General features: G+C 41.5%; 1 long non-coding RNA gene across 1 annotated transcript in view; it reads left to right on the forward strand.

The window, feature by feature from the left end:
• LOC134298986 (uncharacterized) overlaps positions 1-27,352 on the forward strand; it is a 53,238-nt gene that overhangs the window by 5,683 nt on the left and 20,203 nt on the right. The window contains exon 2 of the long non-coding RNA XR_010006141.1: positions 17,483-17,625. This is a non-coding gene — a long non-coding RNA (uncharacterized LOC134298986). The remainder of the gene's footprint in view (positions 1-17,482; positions 17,626-27,352) is intronic.

Genomic DNA, 27,352 nt, shown 5'->3' on the forward strand with positions numbered 1-27,352 from the left:
TCTGACTCAGTAAACTTCTGTCCCTATCTTGCATTTGTTTTGCCTTTGCAGGCCATAAGGCCAGACTTGGGAGACCTTGAGAAGGAAGACTACAATTGTAGATCCCTTTCACACTACACATTTATAGCAACAAGATTCCAATTTCATACTATCAAATTGTCTCAATTTGGCAGGGATAGTCCTAATGAATTTTCTGCTGTTTTCAGCTACTTTAAAAATGTTCAAGTTCCACTCACCCCTTCTTAGGGCCCTTCCACACAGCCCTATATCTCAGAATATCAAGGAAGAAAATCTGAGTGTGTACTCAGATAACCCAGTTCAAAGCAGATATTGTGGGATTTTCTGCCTTGATATTTTGGGATATAGGGCTGTGTGGAAGGGCCCTTACTTTCTTCCTTCAGTTCCTGAAAACTGAGTTCAGAGTGCAACAGCAGTTTACACATAGTTAACCCATTTGTAGGAAGAAGAGGGAAGGTGGCAGAAACCTGCCTTTCCAGTAGAGTTAGGAAAAAGCAGACTGCTCAGTGGGTTAAATTGCTGAGCTGCTGAACTTGCTGACCAAAAGGAGCTGAGGAGCAGAGTGAGCTCCCACTGTTAGCCCCTGCTTCTGCCAACCTAGCAGTTTGAAAACATGCAAATGTGAGTAGATCAATAGGTACTGCACTGGCGGGAAGGTAACGGTGCTCCATACAGTCATGCCGGCCACATGACCTTGGAGGTGTCTATGGACAATGCCAGCTCTTTGGCTTAGAAATGGAGATGAGCACCAACCCCTAGAGTTGGACACGACTAGATTTAATGTCAGAGAAAAACCTTTACCATCCTACAGTCCTTCATAACAGTCCTCCCAACCCAATGTGACCTTAATTGAATCTGTTGCACTTTATTTCTGAATTTGCAACTCATAATGTGCACTTTGCTTATCCACTTTTGCAACCTCATTGTTTTAATTCGATGTCTTATTACTATGTTTCTGTCCCCCCCCCCCCTTTGGTTATTGTGTATATATTATTACTGGTTTTTGTTACTGTATTTTGATGTTTCGTATTTTGTTATTGTTTTGTATCTGATTTTGCTGTAAGCCGCCCCGAGTCCCCTTCAGGGGAGATGGAGGCAGGATATAAATAAACTATTTCTTCTTCTTCTTCTTCTTCTTCTTCTTCTTCTTCTTCTTATTATTATTATTATTATTATTATTATTATTATTATAGCATATTTGTTTATTTTACTGACTTACCTACTCCTGCTTTTCTCCAAGTATAAGAACTCAGGATGGCTAACAACAAATAAGTGTTCTTCTTTGTGGATTCATTTCCCCATCTTTACCATACTCCAATGTTGGTTGGCCACATGTGCCACATTTTTCATCTGTGAAATATTGGATGGTAGGGACTTTAGTGGCCATAGTACCATCCTATAGAATCCTGAGATTTGTGATTTAGGGAAGGGCATCTAGAATTCTCAGACACAGATCTCTGCTCGTGCTTCGCTAAACTACAAATCCCAGGACTGCACAGGATGCAATCATGGCAGTTCAAGTAAAATCATAGTTCTATAATTATGTAGTGTGAAAAGGTCCTTCCTCTGGGACAGAAAAAGTAAATGCTGAAACCAAGCAAAATTACTTGCTTATAAGCCGCAAGAATGAAAGCTGCGTGAGCAGATGCACTGAAACTGTGTTGGAGTCGAGAACAATAGATGGCAAGGCAGCAAGGAATCTGAGTAGTCTAAATAAGAAGGGATTAGACAACACAGTAGGAACAGGAAGAAAACATACATATCAGTATGTTTTGTATCTATATCCTGCCTTTCCCCCAATATGAAATTAAAAATGGTAGAATATGGAGCTGTTGAAAAAGAACATAGAAAGAAAGCCTATGTGTCTGGGAGACAAAAAAGATTGAAGTATCTATATAGTGGCTCTGGCTGATGGGAGCTGTAACCCAACACAGGTGGAGGGCAACTGGATGGGGGAACCTGATCTCCAACAACAACAACAATAACAATAGCAACAGCATGTGTTTGGAGAAGAACAAAATATAACATTGCACTTAGAGTACATTTCACCACTGTATCCCTTTTCTAATCCATACCTTGAATATTATATACTGAATATTATATGCAGGCAGTCCCTGAGTTGCGAACATCCAAATTACAAACAATTCACAGTTAAGAACGGAAGTGAGACAACAAGAAGTGAAAGACATCTACCCCAGGAAGGGAAATTCAGTCCTGGAAGAGTTATCATGGGGAAAAGGTGTTTCCACTGAAGCTTTATCACCAATCCTTATTTCCACAACAAGCCAACATTTTCAAAATCCAGATCTCGCAGGGACAGAAAGTGAGGTGAAATCTTCTGAATAGGAGCGCACACAGCAAAACAAAAACCACATGTGTGTGTGTGTGTGTGTGTGTGTGTGTGTGTATACAGTAGAGTCTCGCTTATTTAACATAAATGGGTCAGCAGAACGTTGGATAAGGGAAAATGTTGAATAAGGAGGGATTAAGGAAAAACCTATTAAACGTCAAATTACGTTATGATTTTACAAATTAAGCACCAAAACATCATGTTTTACAACAAATCGACAGAAAAAGCAATTCAATACACGGTAACGTTATGCAGTACGTAATTATTGTATTTACAAATTTAGCACCAAAACATCGCAATGTATTGAAAACATTGACTACAGAAACATTGACCACTAACAGGCAGACTGTTGGATAATACAGAACGTTAGATGAGTGAAGATCGGATAAGTGAGACTATGTCTTTTGTGGCCAAAATTGTTGTGATTTGGTTCAGTGGTTTTGTTGTTTATTCCATAGTAAAACAAACATTACATTTTTATATATATAGATATGGCTGGAGTTACACTTACCTGTAAATGTTCCAATTTACATATAAATTCAACTTAAGGGCAAACCTACAGAACCCATCTTGTTCATAACTTGACGACTGCATGTACTGTAAATATTATATACTAGAGGCGGTGATTTGCGACTGGGATACCACTGCAATCTGGCGTCAAGAGTAATGTGCTCTTGATCCCTCAACATGAGAACATATAGTAACCAGTACTGTACTCAATCCGGCCAAAATTGTATTTAGTCCAGTATTCTGTTCACACAGAAACCCAAGGGCAGGTCTTGGTTGCTGTTTTATTAATGTTCCACAGCAACTCAGGCTTAAAAGCATGGTGCTTCCGATATTGGTAGTAATAAATAGCCACAATGGCTCTTAATAGCATTATCCTCCATAAATTTGTCTGATCTCCCTCTTAAAGCTGTCTGACGTGTCTCAGACAAAGCTGTCTTTGACATGAAGGAATGGACAGTGAGACACTAGGTAGCTAAATACATTTGAAAGTCATTTGGCATATTCTGCTGTCAGTATTCTGTGCTGTTTCTCCTTTGTAAACCTTTGGCTAGCTTCCTTAATGTGCCTTAACTCTGAATCAGTTGTTGGCAGCAGCCCTGGAATTCACATTGACAAAGGTTAAATGATATATTTCAGTACTTGTGCTGAAGGGGGTCTATTAATAAATAAACTGAGCTGTGACTGGACTTTAAACATGCCAGAGGAGGTCAGCAATAAAGAGGCCAATAATATGCTTTTGTCCTGCTGCCCAGTATGTTATATAGGTCACATGTCTTGGGCCAGATGTTAAAACTAATTGCAGTAGACAGGCGTGGAAACCTTATCAGAACCTCCTGGACTATTAGATGGAAAGAAACTTGGAAAAGGCCAAAGTGAACTAAAGAGTGGTATATAGAACAGGGGAAACAATATATCCTGGCCACAAAAGCCAGAGCAGATATGAATGAGCACATCCCAAATTCTTATAGTGATGAATAGTCCCCAAATGTTCTTGAGCTGTGTCTATATCAAGTGATTATTTTATATTCCACACCATCTTTTGATGTCTAAAAATGTTTACTGAATTAGCCAGCATTTGATAATCTCTTGGTAGACAATATCCATGAGCTACTGGCCACAAATAGTGGTTCTGGAAACAGAGTATTATATTTATGAATTCATTTTTAGAACTGAAAATGTCAAATATTGATCATGGATTGAAGTATTGACATGAAACTCAATTGTAAAATACCAATATTCACAGGGTGATTTTTTTTAGTTGAAGTGTTGACTTAGCTCTGAAAATAATAAGATATTGTAATTTCAGTTTAAAGATCAATGATAGGATATAATTGTCATTATTTGCTGTTAATCAGCTTTGAATTATGAGAACCCTGTAAATGAGAGACCTCAAGAATCCCAACCATTTGCTGCTTTGCTCAGGTCTTGCAAATTCTGGCCTGTGGATTTCTTGATTGTGTCAATCCATTGTAATGAGGTCTTTTCCTATTGCCTTCTACTTTACCAGGCGGTATAATCTTTTCCAGTGAGTCACACCAGATGATATGTCCACAATACAGCAATCTTCATTTAGTCATCTTCACGTCTACTGAGAGTTCATGCTTGATTTCTTCTAATATCCTTTTATTTGTCTTTTTAGCAAGCCATGGTATCCATAGAACTCTTCTCTATCACCACATTATAATACAATGCTGTATTTATATATACTGTAGAGTCTCACTTATCCAACATAAACAGGCCGGCAGAATGTTGGATAAGCGAATATGTTGGATAATAAGGAGGGATTAAGGAAAAGCCTATTAAACATCAAATTAGGTTATGATTTTACAAATTAAGCACCAAAACATCACATTATACAACAAATTTGATAGAAAAAGTAGTTCAATACACAGTAATGTTATGTTGTAATTACTGTATTTACGAATTTAGCACCAAAATATCACGATATATTGAAAATATTGACTACAAAAATGCATTGGATAATCCAGAACATTGGATAAGCGAGTGTTGAATAAGTGAGACTCTACTGTATCTGCACCTTGCATATATGTATGCCCTATTTAGGTATTTTTACATCATCTCACTCATTTGCACTGCTGTGCAATAGATGTACTACAAACACAATTCTTCACATGACATTGCAGTACAAAATGATTTCACAGTTAATTTTGGCATCCTGATGTATGAGTTGTGCTGGAATATAGGGAATACCATGTTTTTTCTCCTAGATTTTACACTGATGTTCAACACCCCTGTGTTGGAGACAAATGTCAAGAGACTTTTCATTTTGGTGGCTCCGTAATTCCTGGAGAATATGGATCCAGAAGCTGGTGCTAGGAATCTATGCAATGTCCACTGACTTGTGGAGGACAAAAAAGGGCCCATTCATATTCTTTGACATCTACATGATCCTCAGGGTGAGATCATTCATTGACTCAGTTTGAGATGTTGATAATTTATATAATATTTCTTTTCCTTCATTTCCATCTGATCTCCGAGAAGGACTGGAAATTCTAAACTGAAATTTGAGATCAGTGATGGACTAGATGTGAGTGGATGCTTAATGTAGGCAAGAAAGAAATATTTCCACTTCAGAATCAGTTGACTGAAAGTCAGTAGAAAACATTTGTGTGTGGTAGCCTAGCTGTCAGCTCACCACAGCCGCTCCTGAATGAACACACGAGACTCTCTGTGGTATCACCAGGAACTTTTACTGTAGGAAACATGAACATCAGAAAAGCCAAGAATGGGAGGCTCCGGCCAACCCTCCTTTATATACCCTCCCCCTCATTTGAACAGTCTCTTCCCGCTCAGTAAAACCCCGCGCAAATTCCCCGCCAAGTCCATCAGCCGTTTCTCCTCCGAGTCCTGGGACGCAGGTGTCTTATCAATGTCAGTGACCCTGAAACTCAGAGCCACATCCAGGCTCTAGTAGCAGGGTTCTGACATGGCGTCCTCCTCCCCTTCGTCCTGGAAGGAAAAGATTAAACACAACTATTGTTCTCCGCTGTCCAGAGTTCCTTTATACTTTTTCAACAGGCTGCAATGGAATACCGGGTGTACCTTTCCTAGGTCCTTTGGTAGCCTCAGCTCATAGGTCACTTCGTTTATTCTTTTTGCTACCCTGAATGGCCCTATATAGCGTGGAGCCAATTTCTTGGATGGGAACCCCAATTTCAGGTTTTTTGTGCTCAGCCAAACCAGATCTCCTTCGCCCAATTTGTCCCCCTCTCGGCGCCTACGATCCGCAAAGAGCTTGTACTTCTTTTGTGTTTCCCGCAATGCCTCTACCACGGTTTGCCACCCTTGCTTGATTTTGGCCGGCCATTCCTCGTCGGTCTGGCCCTCCCCTTCCTTCCACTCGGGTAGCCTGGGGAAAGGTGCCACCTCCTGTCCGTATACTATTTCGAATGGGGCACGACCTGTGGCCGAATGTACGGCCCCGTTAAAAGCCATCTCAGCAAACGGAAGAAGGTCCGCCCAATCATCCTGTCTATAATTGGTGTACATCCTTAAGAATTGGCACAGTGTCTGTTGGGTACGTTCGACCCCCCCGTTGGTCGCGGGATGAAAGGCCGAGCTCAGGTTCCTTTCTGCTCCTAACAGCTGTAAGAATTTTCCCCAAAATTTTGCAGTAAATTGGACTCCCCGGTCACTAATTATCTTGTCGGGACACCCATGTAGGCGATATACATGCTTCACATACAAATCAGCAAGTTTTTCAGCTGAAGGGAGTTTTGGCAGAGCCACAAAGTGTGCCTGTTTTGAGAATAGGTCCAATATTGTCCAAATGTATCTGTGGCCTCTGCTGGGGGGTAGTTCGCCTACAAAATCCATGGCTACGCATTCCCATGGCCTCATGGGCTCCACCACCTTCTGCAATAGCCCCTGGGGCTTCCCCGGTGGTGTTTTTCCCTCTGCACATAATTCACACTGCGTGACGTATCCCCTGGCGTCTTTCCTCATTCCGGGCCACCAGCATTGTTTGGCCAACAGTTTAATAGTCCTGGTGGGGCCTAGATGACCCGCACCCTTGTTATCATGGTACTTCCTTAACATTTCTCGTCTTAAACATTCAGGAATATACAATTTCTTATTTACAAACACCAAATCCCCACGCAATTCTCCCTTTTCTTTGTTTGTTTGTAACCATTTGTCCATTCCATACGCTCGCTTCAACTCTTCCTCCCATATTTCTCCTCCCCCCGTGGAAATGGCAGTACGTTTGTTTTCTTTGGCCGCTTGTGCTCGAGTTAGTACTGCCAGGCCCCATTGCTTATCAAGAAAAATACTCCCTTCAGATTCCTGAATTCCTCCCCCGTGCTGAGGCATCCGAGAGAGAGCGTCAGCGAGTATATTATGTTTCCCCTGGAAGAATCTGAGTCTGAAATCAAAACGGCTGAAATATTGGGCCCATCTAATTTGCTTCGCTGATAGTTTACGAGGGGATCTTAGATACTGTAAATTTCTATGGTCAGTCCACACCTCAAACGGTGTTCCACTTCCTTCCAGAAAGTGTCTCCAGCACTCTAGTGCTTTTAGAATCGCTAAGGCTTCTCTCTCCCAAATCGGCCAGTTTTTTTCTGTATCGCTAAACTTTTTTGACAGATAGCCACATGGCTTCAGGTTCCCCCCCTCGTCTTTCTGTAGCAGAACTGCCCCATATGCCCGGTCTGACGCATCGCAATGTAATACAAAGGCTTTAGACATATCAGGGTGCTGTAGGACAGGCTCCTCAGTAAAACGCTTTTTAAGGGCTTCGAAAGCTTCCTGGCATTCTATTGTCCAGGTCAGTTTGGCCCCTGGGGCCTTCACTTTGGCTGTTTCTCCCCTACCTTTAGTCTTTAACAAATCCGTTAATGGCAAAGTGAGGCGCGCAAAGTCCTTGATAAATGTTCTATAGAAGTTTGCGAACCCTAGGAAGGATTGCAGCTGCTTCCGTGTTTTGGGGGCTTCCCACCCCCTCACGTCTTCTACCTTCGCAGGGTCCATCGCCACTCCCTGGGAGGAAATCCTATACCCCAGAAAGTCTATCTGGTCTTTATTGAACTCGCACTTGGCAAGCTTCGCATACAGTTTTGCTTCTCTCAACTTTTGCAGGACTTCCCTGACTAGTTCTATGTGTTGCTCCTTAGTCCGAGATACTAACAATATGTCATCTAAAAAAACAAAGACTCCCTTGTACAACAATGGATGCAACACTTCGTTGATTAATTGCATGAACGCGGCGCCTCCGCCGCACAAACCGAAAGGGAGCACACGATAATTGAATAATCCGAATGCACAGGAGAAGGCCGTCTTCCACCTGTCCTCTGGTTTAATCTGCAATTTATGGTACGCTTCAATTAAGTCCAATTTAGTGAATATCTGTCCCTCCGATAACTGGGCGATCAAGTCCTTCACTAAAGGTAGGGGGTATTTATTTCCAGAACTGATTGCATTCAGGCCCCTGTAGTCAATGCAGAGCCTCAGCGTTTGGTCCTTTTTGCGCCTGAACAACACAGGCGCCCCTAGAGGGGAATTTGAAGGCTCTATGAAACCCCTCGCTAGGTTTTTATCAATGTATTTTCTCAGTTCCTCCTTTTCCCTAGCCGACATTGGGTATATTTTTGCCTTAGGACTAGCTCTATCTTCACTTCAACTCTCCGCTTCGGTGGGAAACTGTCTGCTTCCTTCTCATCAAATACGTCCACAAAATCCCGATACTCTGGGGGTAATTTATCTGCCAGTTCTGCTATCCTGATAGAGTCTTCCTCCCCCCTTTTCCCCGGCTCCCTTTCCACTTCCTGGCTCCCTCCTTCCAACTTCATCCTGAAGATCATGCTCTTATCCTCCCAGTTGATTTGCGGGTTGGCCTGCCCCAGCCATGGCATGCCTAGTATAACATTATAGCTGGCTATTTGTGATATCACAAATGACACCTTTCCTTCCCAACTCCCTATCTTACACTTTACATCTTCGGCACTGTACTTAGCTAATGATCCCGATGCTGTGGATCCGTCCAACTGCGAAAAAGCTATTGGGGATTCTAGGTTCGTTCGTTCTTTCGCATCCCAATCCCTCGGCTAATTCAGGGGAGATGATGTTCCTGGAACATCCACAATCCACAAATGCTTTGCAGGTTGCTTGTTTGCTGCCACTTTCCAGCTGAATGGGGACCACTATCATGGCTTTGTCCTGACTTACCAACCCCCCCGAGTGGTGCCTCATCGGTGGTTCTTCCTCGGCGCGTTTCCCTGCCACGGCTCTTGGTTTGGGCGGGCCTCCGCCTTCCCCTTTTCTCTGCCAGCACTCGGCAGCCCTGTGGCCCAAACGGCCGCACACGAAGCAGCCCCTCCTGCTGGTGCTCACGTTCCCTGTCGGCTCCGTTCTCCTCCCGGCTGGGGTTGATCCCTCCTTCCGGCTCCCCCTCTTTCATCTGCTGTAGCCCTCCTCGGTGCCTCCTCGCCTGGGCCAGCGATGTCTCGATGCGCCCCGCCAGCTGAATCCATCCGCGCAGTGTGTCAGGCTCATCACGATGCACCGCCCAGGAGAGGATCTCCCGCCTGAGCCCCTCTTTGAAGAGTTCTATCTTTGTCACTGCAGACCATTCCGGCACCTTTTCAGCGAGGCATTGGAACTCCTCCGCATACTCAGATACCGACCTCTGCCCCTGGGAGACGGTCTTCAACTCCTCCCTCGCCCGGATCTGCTCCAGTGGATCTCGGAAACGGGTCTCCAGGGCCCCCATAAAGCGTCGGAGTGACCCCAGACATGGGTCGCGCCGCGCGTGTAGTTGAACGTACCAGCTGGCCGCTCCCCTCTTCAACACTGCACCAATGGCCCGTACCCGGCTGGATTCCGTTCTAAAAGTGTGGGCGTTGTCCTCCATATAGCCCCTCACCGTGGTCAGGAAAAAATCCAGTTCAGAGGACTCTCCCCCAAACTCGATCCTTAGTTCCTCTCGTCTCGGTAGGGGTCCCTGTGGTGGCAATCCCCAATTCTCCGCCCGTCGCAAGCCCCCTTGCGGCCAGTGGGCCCCGCTGCTGCTTCCCTTTGTCCTGTGCCACGCCCGGCATTCGCCAGGGGCACCAGGGTCTCAGTTGGGAGCGTAGCCGGGATTCTCGGAGGCTTTTCCCCTTCGTCGTCACTCTCCTCCACCCGCGTCAGGCTCGTTTGGATCTTGGGCCGGGCACCGGGCTCCTTTCGCATTTCCCTTCCCTTCGGTGCTGGGAGGTCTGCAAAGCCCTGGCTGCTTCCCATGCTCACGTCCCACATTGAGCTAGCCCGGAGTTCCCTTCCTCGCTCCGGCTCCGCCAAAACCGCCAGGCGCTCCATCGCCCTCGACATCACTGCCAGGGTGGTCTCCATCGCCGACATCCTCTCCTCCAGAAACACCATCTTTTGCGGGCCTGGGGAAGGTGAACCTTCCTCTCCTCCGGTGCTATCTCCCCGCACCACTCCGCGCCTCTGGGTTACCCCATTTGGCTGGGCATAAGCGGTGGATGACGCCAGGGCCGCCAGCTGGTGGAACTCAGCGTCCGTCTCGGGAGTGGCCCTTTCCGACCTTCCTCCTCCGGCGCCCAAGAGCTCTTCATCCTCCACTTGCATGTTACACCTCACCGCTACAGCGGGATGGTGTCCGTATTCTTGGCTTAGTGTCAGCTCACCACAGCCGCTCCTGAATGAACACACGAGACTCTCTGTGGTATCACCAGGAACTTTTACTGTAGGAAACATGAACATCAGAAAAGCCAAGAATGGGAGGCTCCGGCCAACCCTCCTTTATATACCCTCCCCCTCATTTGAACAGTCTCTTCCCGCTCAGTAAAACCCCGCGCAAATTCCCCGCCAAGTCCATCAGCCGTTTCTCCTCCGAGTCCTGGGACGCAGGTGTCTTATCAATGTCAGTGACCCTGAAACTCAGAGCCACATCCAGGCTCTAGTAGCAGGGTTCTGACACTAGCCTCTTACGAATCAGGTTCATCTGGTTCCCAGACCTCGTCTCAGATTCAGATTTGGCTATGCCTTCTTGACAGATGCAGCTAGTAGACGGCCAAAGGCTTTCCTAACATAAAGGCTTCATCACTGTCATTCATGTTTTGGTAGTATACAAATGTGAGGCCTCTGTCAAGTGTATCATATGGGCTAGAGAGGGAAATAATATTCCCAAATTTGCAAATAGTTTTCCTGTGAAAAATCCTGTCAAGAGGAATGACATGCCAATAGGGGTCATTGAGAGAAGCTTCCCTGCAGGATAATAACTCATCGAGGCATCCCCTGGGCAATGTTTTGTTGTAAACGGCTGATTCTCTCACACCAGAAGTGACATAACAATGAAAAATGTGTACAATTTTGCCTGTTATTAAATATCCTGTAGTGAAGTGGAGGAACTATTCTACAGAGAAAAACAATGTCTCTGTGTGCAAAAACATGTTTTCTGCCCAGAAAATGGGCTCCAGGCAAAACCTGAACAATAACAATATAGGTGCAGAAAACAGGGTTTTTTTGTGTGTCCATATACACGCACACACACCATCTGCATTTTTCTCCTCAAAATAATTTCTATGTAATACTTCAAGACATACAAATATGGTGAGAATCGTGTGTAGGAATATTAATTTTTGCTGGAATCAGGGGAAAATATACTGTAATTATTTCTCCTTGTATGTAAGGATGCAGTAGTTGAGGATTTAAATCTTCCACCTTTGCAGAGTGTTTAAAATTACAGGTGGTTCAAAGTTGGCTGCTGTCAGAATATTTGCTGGAGCTTTCTGTACAACTGTAGAATTTCTATAGCCTATGAATCTTGGGAATCTTGTCTTCAGTGGCTATCAATTTGTTTTCAGAACCCATTGAATAATTTGAACTTTAAAGCCAGAAATTGTCTGGGGACAGGATAATCTCCTCTCATGTCAAGTTATTCAGCTGGTCACATACACTCACCACAGCAGAGGTCCATCCAAGCCTCAGTGAGTGGACATATGAGCTTAGGCTTTTTCAGTAAGAAGTGCTCTCTTTAAAAAGGATTTATGTCACTATCCTTTGAGTCCCTTCGGGTGAGAAGGGCGGGATATAAATGTTGTAAATAAGTAATTAAATAAATAAGTAAGTAAACTTTTATTATGGTCAATGACCAGCTCATAACACTATCCTTTGGTAAGCTGTGGAACCTGGCCAGTTTGGGAGACCTTTTTATGGACTTCATCACAATAAAATCAGCGTTTCTGCACATTTAAGAAACGGCTACCTATGGAGCCCATCACATGATGAACATTCGTACCATCGTTTCTGGGTATTTCGACATTTCTTTCTTTTTAAAAAGTATTTTTATTAAATCATTGTTAACAAGATATAAAATGTACATACATGTGGGTTTTAAAGCATGGGAAGTAAAGGAAGGGGAAATGGGTATGGGAAAGGGGGGTTGAAAAACAATAGGGAGGGGGAAAAGGGGAAAGGGGTATTGGTAGGATGCCAATCTTCATTGTCGTGCTATGTTTGTATTCTACTTCTTGCTTTCTAGCTCCTCTCCTTTCTAGATCCCCGTGGGTGTTGTTTCTTTTAGTATATAATCATAACATTATCTTCATTTTTTCTTGTTTCGTGTAATTGATCAATAAAGACCAGTCTGTGCCTTTCTTGAAATCTCCTTGTTGATATGCTAATTGATATGTTAGTTCATCCATGTTCATAACGTCCACCAATTTTATTAACCATTCATTTATTGTAGGGGTTTCATTTGCTCTCAGTGTTGTGCATACACTATTCTGGCTACTGATATCAAATAGTTGAAAAGAATATCTTTATTTTTCTCTAATTTTGTGTCTATAAAGCCCAACAGGAAGAATTTTGGTTTACTGTAGTTGTATTTTTATTTTTAAAATTTTCTGAATTGCTCTGTGTATTTCTTACCAAAAATTCTTTGCCTTCTTACAACTCCACCACATGTGGAAAAAGTACCTCTGTCTGTTTTGCATTTCCAGCATTTTGCACTCATATTTTTATAAGATTTTGACAATCTGTCTGGGGCGATATACCATTGGTACATCATTTTATACCAATTTTCCTTTATGTCATATGAATATGTAAATTTAAGCTTGGTGTTCCACATCGTCTCCCAATCTTCTATTTTAATAGAGTGACCCACATTTGCTGCCCATTTTACCATGCATTCCTTCACTGATTCTTCTTCTGTCAACCATTCCAGCAATTTCTTATAAATCTTCGCAATAACTTAATTTTGTGTCTTCATTACTTTATCCCAAAATATTTCTTTATCCATAAAGCCTCTCATTTTATCTTTTTTATAATGTTATTTTATTTGAATATATTGAAACCAGGATGTATCCTTATGTAGTACATTTACCTCTTGTGTTTTCATCACAACTGTAATTTGTGATGAAATTGTAAATGGTATTTTGCTATTTCTAAAGTGTGGTTTTCCCCCACGTTTCCTAAGTCGATTGGCAACTGACTTCTTTTTTAATTCCAAATATAGAGATGTGTAAAAACATGAAATTTATTGTGTGATGGGAATTCCTCATTGTCCCCCTATAAAGATAATGATGATGTTGTTCTGGAGGGAGGAGCCGAGATGAGCAGTATAGAATCCTTTAGAACTGAGGAGGAAGGAACTGTAATTTATATCTTTTTAAACAATGTAAATTCAGTAGAGCAACCTTTTGAATTGAGAGGTATCTGCACTTATAAATTGTAATATAGAATAAAAGAAACCCCAATCAATTATCTTTCATTAAAAACTACTTTTGTGGGAACAAGCACAGAGGATTTCTTCAAGTACAAGAAAGTAGGGAAGGAACAATGGAAGGAGAATGCTTCCTGTTTGATGGGAAAGCAAACAGATAATTTGAAAAGAAAGCTGAACAATGGAAAACGTGTGATGAGGGTAGGGAAATAATTTGTTTAATTTCCATATGGGGCGTTGCAAAGCTTAAGGGAAAAACAACGACCCCCAACTCTTTACTTATTGCGTGGGATGAAGTCCTATGTGTGTGTAAGGGGATGGAGTGCAAATTTATTATTTTGTAGAGCTTCTTCCCTGAGTTCCCCCAGGTTATTTGTTGGTTTCTTTTTCTTTCCCATGTTCTATCTTCCTCCTTATTTTGGACATTTTGAGTCAGAGATCGGAAAACTTTGGCCCTTGTGATGGTTATATGGAGGACCAGAGGCTCATCAGACCTGCTCTAAATATAACATGTAGCTACCATCTGATATTCTAAATGCACCACATAACCATCAGCTTTAACTGATTTCAGCAGTTCCTTTTTATTGATTTGGTGGGTTTTGCCAATAGTTTTTTCTTTGCTTTAATTTATACCTCACATATTTCTTTCTAGTAAAACTGACTAACAGATCATCCAAAGCTACATTTGGCTCTGCAAATAAATATTAAGACTAGCTAATCTTGTCTTACATCTTTAATCTGCTACTGCTTATCCATTATACAGCATCACAACTGAATGGCCACAAGTGGTAATTTATGATATAAAAACTACACTCTTGACATGACAATGTTATTCTGCTATGTTTGATAATATACATGGAATACACAAATGTCAGATCTGCATTCATTGAGATTCTTGTATTTAAGTGCAGTTAGCTAGATCTTCTGATTTGATAGGAGAGAGCTGAACTCGCAAATCTCCATAATCTTGCCAAAGCCCATTTCTTGCCAAGTAGATGTGATTGTATAGTTGACTAAGGATAAGAGAAATGGCAAAAGTAGGTCTAGTTGCTTGAGGACAATTTCTGGGAATTTCACTACTGAGCTGTGAATAACTGATGGACCAATGAATCACCACTGCTTTGGAGTTCTACTATTTTTATTTTATTTTATTTTATTTTATATCTCTTTCATATAAAAAAGCTGTGTCAGCCCATCAACAAACTCCATAATATTTCTTCCATCACCAGTTATTCTAGATGCACCAGATACTCTGCCTGTGGCTATAGATTTATAATACCATTTTTCAAAACAGAATTGTAATAGTAAACATTTCTGGTAATTCTGCCAGAAACATTTCCTTTTGGCAAATTAGGTTACTTTTAAAGAAACCAGTTCACGACGGAGGGGAGAGGGGGAAGCAGTCATGATTATTGACTTGAAACAGTGTGGTTTAATTCCCATTCATAATAGAAAAGCTACAAATAGCAGCATGTGTGTAGGAAGTTCTCATTGTTGTGTTGTTCTTTGTTTTGCCTCTTGTGTTATCCTTGAGGATGGAACAAATAGTTCATGTTCACACGGAAACGGGGTTAGATGTTTACTGGTATCTTTCTTTTTTTAAAAAGAAGCCCCAAACATACTTTAAAAAGCTATATTCATAACAGTTTACGCTTCTCTCAAAGTAAATATTTCTTTTGTAGACCGATAGGGATGTTTTCCCTCCAAAGAGCAAAGCTAATTTTTTTTCTTGGAAGATAGCTGCATTTTTGAGAGATAGACCAGCACAGCAGGTTTTCACTGACAAGTTGTATCAGATTTTGAACTAATCTTTGTTATTTTGCTTGTTTTCTCTTATGTTTTAGCATGAAAAGGAGTTAGATTGCTAGTTATATACTATGGAATTATTGCCTTTTGGAATACTAGTGTCCTCAGTGTGTTTGTATTACAGAGTATGGGAAATGCACCATAGACTAGATTCACACGTGCATGTTCGTTGCTTGATGACTAGCATCCAGGGACAACTTGCATATTTGAGTCAGCCAAGTTCTATCTCATCAAGCAGCTATTATTGTTGTAATACCTGCCATTCAAATCAAATCCTTTATAATTGAGCCAATCCATACATCCCAGTGACAATCACCAATACATGCCCTGTACCAATACATGCCCTGAAGTCCTAAACAAGAGCCAATCAAGTTTCTAGAGGTAGATTTCCACATTGAACCACCTAGAGCTGCAGTGTTGCTACTATCGCTGCCACTTCCACAATTTGGTGGTTGCTGACATTTGGTGGCAATTGCAACAATTCAGTATGTGCAGGCGGATGTCAGATAATTTCTCCACATTATAGAGCACATAGAGCATGCGGGCCAAATTCAGCTTGCCATGTCATTTTATGTGGCCCTCCAGATGTTGGGCTACAGCTCCTGTCTTCCTCATCATTAGATATCATGACTAGAGCTGATGGGAGTTGTGATACAGTAACATTTGGAAGGCTGCAGTTAATTCTGTTTAGTCAGGATAATGGAGTTTGACTTTAGAGGCAAGGCTTGTGAATATGCCTGACTTTAAAATGTCCTTTAACCTTTCCCCAGTCTCAGAGCCACATGTGCTTTTGGGATAGTATTCTCATTATCCACAGTCCACATGGCAGACAATAAAAAATGGTGGGAGTTATTGTTCAATAATTTATTTATTTATTTATCCTATTTGTACCCCACCTTTCTCCACCCTGGAGGGGACTCAAGGCGGCTTACACATGGCACTTGTTCAATACCTTAGGAACACATATCAAACATAAGTTTTAAAAATTTACAATTAAAATTCATACAATGACATCAATGCCTTACATAACATCTGGGCACACAAACTTTGTAAAATAGCACTGAAAAAAATTATAATTGACCCTTTGTATCCATGAACTCTTTGTCCATAAATTTAATGACCCTTTGAAGGCAATCATAATGCTGATGTGGCCCTTGATGAAAATGAGTTTGACACATTTACCATTACATTTTTCCCTGTTGAGATTCATTTTGTTAGTTTTGGCCTAGCTCTCTAATCTATTAAGGTCATTTTCGAATCTGGTCATGTCATCTGGGCTATTGCTATTATCCCTCCCAATTTAATGCCATCTGCAAATTCTATAAACTTGTCTTCTGTTCCATCATTCATTGATAAAGATGTTAAATAGCCCAGTGTTATTGAGCAATCAGACACAAACAATATGAATTATGAGTTATGAAATATGGCTCCAGTAGAAAATATAGCCAGTCACATGGTCATTTCTAATCCCCTAAAAAGTAAGCTATGTATGAAATTCCTTAGAAATTCTATGGAACATGAACTCACCTTGCTCTTACCTCACCCTCATTGCCATAATTCAATATTTTTTATCTTTCTGGCATGATATGATCTAGGCCTGCCCTGGGAACATTGCCTCATCTATAGCACCTATCCAGACCCACTCTGTGAATCCTCCATTGTATGTAACTGTGCCTTAAATACTTTTTGTCCATTGGCCAGCATCTCCTTTGTATAGCTGGCATTGGACCATCAGGACCATTAGGACACATCAACCACCCATCAAACTGAATTCCACCCAGACACACCCAGTTTCAGGGAAGGACTCACAACAGGCACATGACTTCAAGTCCATGAATGACTTATTAAATTTCCCACGCTGCATCTGATTGGCTCAGAGGCAAAAGTAAACTCATGATTCCTCCAATGGGTCTGTAGATCCTAGCCGGCACTCTTCAGGATCAATGGGAAACCAAGTAATTTTAATTGTTTTGTACTGCTTCTTCTTTCTGTCAGATGTTCTATAAATAAAACCATGTGTTTACAGTTGGGTTATGTCAGTACTTTGGAGTGCTTTCTTCACTGAAATCCTCTTTGGCCATTGAGAGTCGACCTCTGGTTTTGTCTTCTAGCCTGTCTGTGTCTAATTTAGCCTTCTGGACATATTGGGCTTCCAAATACACTGTTCTTGAGGATGCTGAAATCACATAACACCAGACCTGAATCCTGTGGTACCAGACTGACCACTTTTCTCCAGGATGAGGAGGATCCATTGGTGAGCACTCTTTGTGTTTGGTCAATTAACTAATTCCCAATCCACTTAATGATAGTATTGTTTAACCCAAATTTCACGAGTTTGCTTACAAGAGGATCATGGGAGAACTTGCCAAAGGCCTTACTGAAATTAAGAGATGCTTCATCTACCGAGCTTGTAACTTTATTAAAAGTCATCTAGCATGACCTGTTTTTGAGAAACTCATGTTGACTTTTTGTGAGTATGGCATTCTTTTCCAAGTGCTTACAGCTTGTTTGTTTAATGATCTGCTCTAGAATAACTCACAATTCACTTTGGGATGTTGCCCACCCCTTTCTAAATAGAAGGTATGATACTTTTATGGATTTTATGCGATCTCTCCTTCTTTCAAAAAGTGTAGAAGGGTCATGGAAACAGGGTGAATCACACATTTACTATCTGTGTCAAGACATGTACAAGGTTGGCTTTTGCGCAGTGGCCCAATGCTTGCTTTAGAGCTAATGTGAACAAAAGTGAGAAACAGCCAAAAAAACTGGGAAGCCTAAACAAGTTAATGGAAGTCCCAGATCTAGGCATGTGGTGGGGAGCAGAATGAGTTGTCATTATGGGCATTTTTGGGATTTGGGACACATTAGTTTCCGCTCTTCTCTGCTACTTACTTGGCCTGCCACCACTACCCTATGGCGGATGGGAGAGTATGTAGCCGCCAGTAGAAAGAAGTTTAGTGTTTTCCCTTTAGGCTTTGTTCCTGTTTTTCCTGACTGCCTTTTTTCTTCTTACACCATCTATATATATAAAAGGGTAATGGAATCCCGGCACCGGACAAAACAACTAAACTAAATGCCCCACAACCTCGAAAATTGACAGCACAACCTCTCATCCACGCCTCTAGGTTCATACAACAAAAAGAAAAGAAAAATAAAGTCCTAGCCACAGCAACGCATGGCTGGGCTCAGCTAGTTCTCTAATATTTGTATTTCCTAGGACAGTGCTTCTTAAGCTACTTGAAGTAGGGATTGGCAGGGTTGTTTCTGGAAACTCTCTGCGGATCAGCAGCTAGCAACTTGTAGACTGGCACTGGTCCATAGACTGCTTTGATCTAAGCTAGCCTGTTGCTATCAAGTGCAGTGGAGATCACAAGCCTATGCTGAAGAAAATCGCAGTTGCCAGTCTAGCTGACTTCTGTACATAGAATTGGGTGGGAGTGATGTCATCTCAGACTTCAAAAGTCTTGGGTCATACCTTGGTAAATGGGAAGATGCACTCAATTGGATATTCAATTTTAACATATCCACCATCCTTGCTCTACATGTATATGTATTTGAAATATGTAGAACAAGAATTATTGTTCCTGTCATTGACGCAAATGATGCTTTATCCTTTTCATAAAATGTTCAGGTACTTGGCATCTAGAGGTCCAGCTGGGATGAATCTCCTAAGAAAAATGTTCCTTGAATAAAAAACATTATCACTGTTTGAGAAGGAAACTGTTGACAGTTGGAGGCAAAGGATTTCCACAGAGGTCACTAGACTTAATTACAGGTTCAGACTTCCTCCTTCCTTTCCACAGAACTTGAACCAAAAGACTTCAGTGTTTTCCATTTATACAGCATGAATCTCAGTCTGTCAGTCAGAAATGAAGGTCAAATAGCCAGCCACAACCCACATGGCTCAAGGACACGAGCTATGCCAAAAAGACACCATCAACATATTTTTGTTGACAGAGAATCTTATGCAATGTTTATTTCTGAGCACCACAAGACTAAGCCTCAAAACTACACCAGCATGCTAGTTTTAAAAAATGTAGCACAAGAGGGCTATTACTCTTAGTTCTTTAAAATCTGTTCTTTTCTAAATATGTCATGATTTCCTTTTAACCGAGCTTGTTGGCTGCACAGTGTGAGGCCTTTGTTTTAAATTGGCTGTTCAGCATATTTTTCTATAGTACATGAATACTATTAGATACTGAAAAATCTGAATTAAATTTGGTGTACGTATACACACATACAGTATTTAGAGGTTGTATTTCTCTTATATAATCGCTAGCAAAAAACCACATCAATAATAATAATAATAATAATAATAATAATAATAATAATAATAATAATAACAATGATAATTATTATTTGCCAACTGCAAAAGGCCACCCTACTGGGATCTGCGCACATCATCCGAAAATACATCACACAGTCCTAAACACTTGGGAAGTGTTCGACTTGTGATTTTGTGATACGAAATCCAGCATGTCTATCTTGTTTGCTGTGTAATAATAATAATAATAATAATAATAATAATAATAATAATAATAATAATAATAATAATAATAAGTGCCATCCCAAAAGATCTCAGCCGGCATTTGGAAACAATAGACATCGACAAAATTACGATCTGCCAACTGCAAAAGGCCACCCTACTGGGATCTGCATGCATCATCCGAAAATACATCACACAGTCCTAGACACTTGTTTGCTGTGTCATACAATGTTGTGCCAATAATAATTTATTCTTGTATCCCGCCACCATCTCCCCGAAGGGACTTGGGGCGGCTTACACAAGGCGCAAGGTGCCTAAAAGCAAGACATGATATAAAACACAATACAAAATACAATTGGATAAAACCCATAAACATGTAACAACTGCATAAAACTCAGAATAAAAAAGCGCTCACTCATATTGTTTACATAACCAGACTGTAATCAATAGGGCTGGGGAATGGGAATATATACAGAGCTGTAATTCTAGGTGCGAAGATCACTGCAGATGCAGACTGCAGATGCAGATGCAGACGTTTACTTCTTGGGAGGGGAGCAATGGCCAACCTCGATAAAATAGTGAAAAGCAGAGACATCATACTGGCAATGAAAGTCCGCATAGTGAAAGCTATGGTATTCCCCATAGTAATCTATGGCTGCGAGAGCTGGACCATAAGGAAGGCTGAGCGAAGGAAGATAGACGCTTTTGAACTTTGGTGCTGGAGGAAAATCCTGAGAGTGCCTTGGACCGCAAGAAGGTCCAACCCAGGGGTCCCCAAACATTTTATGCAGAGGGCCAGTCCACAATTCTTCAAACTATTGAGGGGCCAAATTATCATTTGAAAAAAAATACAAACAAATTCCGATGCACACTACACATGTCTTAATTGTAGTGCAAAAACAACAACAAGAACAATGAAATAACAATAAAAGAGCAATACAATATTTAAAAATAAAAACAATTTTAACCAACATACATTTAACAGGATTTCAATGGGAAGTGTGGGCCTGCTTATGGCCAATGAGATAGTCAAGTTAATTAGGATTGTTGTTGTTGTTGTTGTTGTTGTTGTGTGCCTTCAAGTCATTTCAGACTTTGGGCGAGCCTAAGTCTAAAATGTATTTATTTATTTACTATATTTATTTACTACATTTGTATCACACCCTTCTCACCCCAAAGGGGACTCAGAGTGGCTTACAAATTATATGTACATACAATATGTTATATTGTTAGCATAGCACACTATTAGCATTATATATTACTATATTGAACTATACCACTATACTGTAATATTATTAGTAATATTATTAGTAATACAGTAGAGTCTCACTTATCCAAGCTAAACGGGCCGGCAGAAGATTGGATAAGCGAATATCTTGGATAATAAGGAGGGATTAAGGAAAAGCCTATTAAACATCAAATTAGGTTATGATTTTTCAAATTAAGCACCAAAACATCATGTTATGCAACACATTTGAGAGAAAAAGTAGTTCAATACGCAGTAATGTTATGTTGTAATTACTGTATTTACAAATTTAGCACCAAAATATCATGATATATTGAAAACATTGACTACAAAAATGGCTTGGATAATCCAGAAGCTTGGATAAGCGAGGCTTGGATAAGTGAGACTCTACTGTATATAATTAATACTATTGTATGGTATTATTATTATTAGTGTTATATTGTATTACATTATAATATTATTATCAATATTATATGTATATACAATATATTATATTATAAAACTGAGGGCGGGGGCCAGGTAAATGACCTTGGAGGGCCGCATCCGGCCCCCGGGCCTTAGTTTGGGGACCCCTGGTCCAACCAGTCCATCCTCCAGGAAATAATGCCCGACTGCTCACTGGAGGGAAGAATATTAGAGACTTAATGTCAGGGGAAACCTTTACCTTTACCTTAACTTGATTTTCTTCTCCCATGCATGTCCTTTGCCCCATATGTATTCCTTTGTTCCTTCTCCTGCCAGCCAGATTTCTGCACTCACATTGCCAAGATGAGACTGATTGAATAATTACATCAAACAATTTAAGGGCAAACAGGGGCAGACCGGTTTGATTTTAATTCAGCTTAAAGAACTTTGCAAATACTTTGAAAAAACATGTCATTGGAATGAAATACCTACCATTGTGCTTTCAAATGTCTGACTTCATAACCTGAGCTACTTGGATTCTTCCAGCATTTACTGTGCAATGATACGTTGGCCAGAGTATAATCAATTAATAAACTGACAGAATGACGGAATAGAACAATGCCTCATACAGCTTTTAACAATCTAAAGTATTCTGGGAAGGCAGGAATAAAATCCCCTAGGTGGAGAAATAGTGGAAAAGAAGCCATTTTAATGAATAAGCAATGCAGACTTCACAGACTAATTAGGATCAACATGAATGCATATTCAAGGGTTTCGAAAAGAGGTTAATCTAATCAGGCAAAGACCTTTGCGACATAAGCAAACCTCACCCACACCATTCATAATGTTTACGTCAGCGGAACAAAAGATGGGATTAGTTGCATGAAGCAAGATCTGTGTCAGGTTGTGGCCCTTATAGCCTTAATATATCTGTGACACTGTTTGTATCCTCAGTCTACCCTCCCTCCTATGTGCTCGCACTAGACAGTATCCTGGTGGTTAGAAGAAATAGCTGTATTCATGCTGCCAGACAGCTGTTTGGTGTTTAAGTGATTCAACTTAAGTACATCGGGGACAGACCTTTGCCCCTCCTCTCCTGCTCCTTCTGTCACACATCAATTTAAAGGTAAAAAAATTCCTGACTTGTATTAAAGCAGGACTTCCCAATAACATTGAAACCAGGAAATTGTGGCTTAAAGTTTTGTAATAATTCTTGAAAATAAACCTGCATCACAACTTGGCTCCTTTCCCTAGTTTGTTTGCAGATATTAATGCAGTATACCATGAAATTCTGACTAGTTAGTTATGTTCCTTCCTTTAGTACCAGGGAGGAAGGTACATATCTGTGGGATTTCTGGCCCATGTTGTTTTCATGCTGGTCTGCAAAAACATCTTTTTGTACACAGGAAGGCCTTCAGCATATAAACCGATCTGCAGTAAACTGGTCTAAAAGGCTAGATGCTGACCATGTATGTTATTGTTGTGCTTTTAATTTATTTGTTTTATGTTGCATTGTAAATGACAAATTTTATTTCAAAGCAACATCAACTCATGGTAACCCTATAAATAAGAGACTTTGACATCAGGCTGGCTCTATATCCCAGGATCTGATCCCAGGTTATCTGCTTATTCCAGATTATCTGGCAATGTAGACTCAATGTGTTGTTGAAGGCTTTCATGGCCAGGATCACAGGATTGTTGTATGTTTTCCGGGCTATATGGCCATGTTCTAGAAGTATTTTCTCCTGATGTTTCGCCCACATCTATAGCAGGCATGCTCAGAGGTTGTGAGGTACGGAGAAACTAAGCAAGAAAGATTTATATATATCTGTGGAAAGTCCAGGGTGAAAGAAAAACTCTTGTCAGTTGGAGGCCAGCGTGAATGTTGCAGTTAATCACCCTAATTTGCATTGAATAGCTTCATCTACTGGCTACTTTCTGCCTGGGGGCATCCTTTGTTAGCTGTCCTTAGTTCCCATGTCTGGAACTCCTCTGTTTTCAGAGTGTTGTTTCTTCTTTACTGTTCTGATTTTCGAGTTTTTTAATACTGGTAGCCAGATTTTGTTCATTTTCATGGTTTCCTCCTTTCTGTTGAAGTTGTCCACATGCTTGTGAATTTCAATGGCTTCTCTGTGTAGTCTGACATGATAGTTGTTGGAGTGGTCAAGCATTTTTCTGTGCTCTCAAATAATATACTGTGTCCAGGTTGGTTCATCAAGTGCTCTGCTATGGCTGATTTCTCTGGTTGAGTTAGTCTGCAGTGCCTTTCATGGTCTTTGAGAACGGTCTCTCAGACTGTTGGGGAGCCAAAATTACAATTGTTGTTGTTGTGTGCCTTCAAGTCATTTCAAACTTAGGTCAGCCCTAAGTCTAATATTTAGGTTTCCTGAGGAGGGCGACTAAAAAGATCAAGGGTCTGGAGAACAAGCTCTATGAGGAGCGGCTGAAAGAGCTAGGTATGTTTAGCCTGCAGAAGAGAAGGCTGAGAGGGGACACGATAGCAATGTATACATGTATGAGGGGAAGTCATAGGGAGGAGCGAGTAAGCTTGTTCTCTGCTGCCTTAAAGACTACGACACGGAACAATCGCTTCAAACTACAGGAAAGGCGATTCCACCTGAACGTTAGGAAGAACTTCCTCACTGTGAGAGCTGTTCAGCAGTGGAACTCTCTGCCCCAGAGTATGGTGGGGGCTCCTTCTTTGGAGGCTTTTAAGCAGAAGCTGGATGGCCATCTGTCAGGGTTGCTTTCAATGCGATTTCCTGCTTCTCGGCAGGGGGTTGGACTGGATGGCACATGAGGTGTCTTCCAACTCTATGATTCTATTATTCTATTATTCTATGATTCTAGGACAGAGGCCAGGTAAATGACCGCATCCAACCCACGGGCCTTAGTTTGGAGACCCCTGGTCTAGGCAATACAAATATACAAATATATATTCTGGCACAAAAATGCAAACCATATATTAAAAAAGGTAAAGGTTTCCCCTGACGTTAAGTCCAGCACGGTGATTTTATCAGTGAAAAACTTCTGGAATGCCACTGCTGTGAGAGCCGTGGTTGCTGGGTTTTGGACTAAGGGAGCTGGAGTGGTCAGAGCACGAACAATTTTGAATACTTGCGCTAGGCGCGATCTAGCAGAGGCTATTAAGGAGGAATTGTAAGATTTTTTAGCGTCCTTGATGGCTGATTCGTAGGACCTGCAAAAAGCCTTGAAAGCGGACAGTGACATCTCATCGGGTTTCCGTCGCCACCGATGTTCCAGCCGCTTTCGTGCTTGCTTCATCATCCGTAGCTCGTTAGTGTACCAGGGGGAGCGATTCCGGTGAGGGCGAAGGAGGCGTCTGGGGGCAATCTCATCCAAGGCAGCCAACAAACTGACATTCCAGTTGTCGACTAGCTCATTGAGAGTGGCACACACAGTTCCCAGGCCCTTAAGGGCATTCAAGAACCTAGCAGGTTCCATGAGTCTCCTGGGCCGAGCAAAGATTGATTTGGCAAGATGGAGAGGAGGAGATGGAATCTTAATCCGGGCCTTCAGGACAGCGTGATCAGACCAGGGAACATCAATTACCGCAGATAGAGATGTTTGTACTCCGATATTTCTAAGCCGAAGAGCCGGCGTTGTCCGTAGACACCTCCAAGGTCATGTGGCCGGCATGACTGCGTGGAGCGCCGTTACCTTCCCGCCGGAGCGGTACCTATTGATCTACTCACATTGGCATGCTTTCGAACTGCTAGGTTGGCAGGAGCTGGAGCTAACAGCGGCCACTCACGCCGCTCCTGGGATTTGAACCTGGGACCTTTTGGTCTGCAAGTTCAGCAGCTCAGTGCTTTAACACACTTTGCCACCGGGGCTCCAAACCATATATGCAGTCATGCCAGCCACATGACCTTGGAGGTGTCTACGGACAATGCTGGCTCTTTGGCTTAGAAATGGAGATGAGCACCATCCCCCAGAGTCAGACATGACTGGACTTAACATCAGGGGAAACCTTTACCTTTAATATATATATATATATATATATATATATATATATATATATATATATACACACACACACACACACACACACATATACATACGCACACACACATACACACACACATACACACACACATATATAGAGGGAGAGATATGAGAAGCTTGGTGGCCATAGGTTTGTCTAAACTAAGATTTCCAGAAATGTGTGACTATTACTGTGAAGCAATGCATAAGTAAAATGCCAAATAAGATTTCTTGATTGTTTTAGTAAGAGGAGGAGGGAGAGGAAATGTTTTATTGCTTTTCAAGGCTTTGGCTGCGTGCATGTTATTACCTGCACGAAATTTCTTGGTAAGCGCTGCAATTCTTGAGTTTGCTTTGAAACCCTTTCAATAATCTCAAAGAATCTCATGCCCCAGGCAATGTCCTGTATCACCATTGACAAATAGTTTTAGGCCATGTTTTTGCTTGCATACCTTGAGACTCTGGTTTTGGGAAACTTCATATGAGCCTATAACTTTTTAAACCATTGGAGAGAAAATTCAGATGAAAGGTATTCTGCGAGTGGGACAGGAAAAGGCAAAAAGGCACTGCAGGAGAAACTTGCAGACCTGGCCTCTGTTCCCTAAACTGGCCTTCGAGAATGGTAAAAGATACTTTCTCCTAACTAATATTGAAGCAAGATTAATTTGTATGTGGAAAGCAGTAAGATACCTTGGGTCAGCCCTGCCCTTTTCTTGCTGTCTTCTGATGAATATGGTGTTGATTGGAGAACAAGTGATGTATCACAGCTTCTCCTTATCTCCAGGTTACTGTGATATCTTCTCTTATCACCTGGCTATGTACCAGAGATAACAACTTGGTTGATGTTAGCCAGAATTTGCTATTCAAAAATCAGAAGGTGAAGCTTTTCATGGTGCTCAGTGATAGAATCATATTAAATGGCTGCAGAACTTCTGGTTGCTAAAGCAAAAAATTAGATAATTTATTGCCAAGTGAGTGACAAACAGATTTTCTTTGGAATCTAGGCAAAGAGTCTTGTACCACTGGCATCTATAACTATATTTTATAGTTATAACTGTATTTTATATTATGTCTTTTATACTGTGTATTTTATACCACTGTATTTTATTGTATGTTGTTGGGCTTGGCCCCATGTGAGCTGCACGAAGTCCCCTCGGGGGGAAGTTATATCATCATCATCATCATCATCATCATCATCATCATCATCATCATCATCATCTGTGTATATGTGCCTTCAAGTAAGCTGTCAACTTGGAGCCCCCGGTGGCATAGTGCGTTAAAGCCTTGTGACTTGAAGGTTGGGTTGCTGACCTGAAGGTTGCCAGGTTCGAATCCAACCTGGGGAGAGCGCGGATGAGCTCCCTCTTTCAGCTCCAGCTCCATGCGGGGACATGAGAGAAGCCTCCCACAAGGATGGTAAAAACGTCAATACATCTGGGCGTCCCCTGGGCAACATCATTGCAGACAGCCAATTCTCTCACACCAGAAGCGACTTGCAGTTTCTCAAGTCACTCCTGACATGAAAAAAAAGCCATCAACTTAAGAATTTCATATGGCCTTTTTAGGCAACCTAGCATTCACTGATGGTCTCCCATCAAATTATAATCAGGGCTGACTTTGCTTATCTTTCAAAATCAAACAGAATCTGGTGCCTTTAGGGCAGGGGTCCCCAAACTAAGGCCCAGGGGCCGGATGCGGCCCTCCAAGGTCATTTACCTGGCCCCCGCCCTCCATTTTATAATATAATATTTTTATATCAGTTTTAATAATATAATATATGATATATACATATAATATTGATAAAAATAATGTAATGTTATACAATATAATACTAAT

The sequence above is a fragment of the Anolis carolinensis genome, chromosome 4, assembly GCF_035594765.1.
Source record: "Anolis carolinensis isolate JA03-04 chromosome 4, rAnoCar3.1.pri, whole genome shotgun sequence".
In the NCBI taxonomy this organism is placed as follows: domain Eukaryota; kingdom Metazoa; phylum Chordata; class Lepidosauria; order Squamata; family Dactyloidae; genus Anolis; species Anolis carolinensis.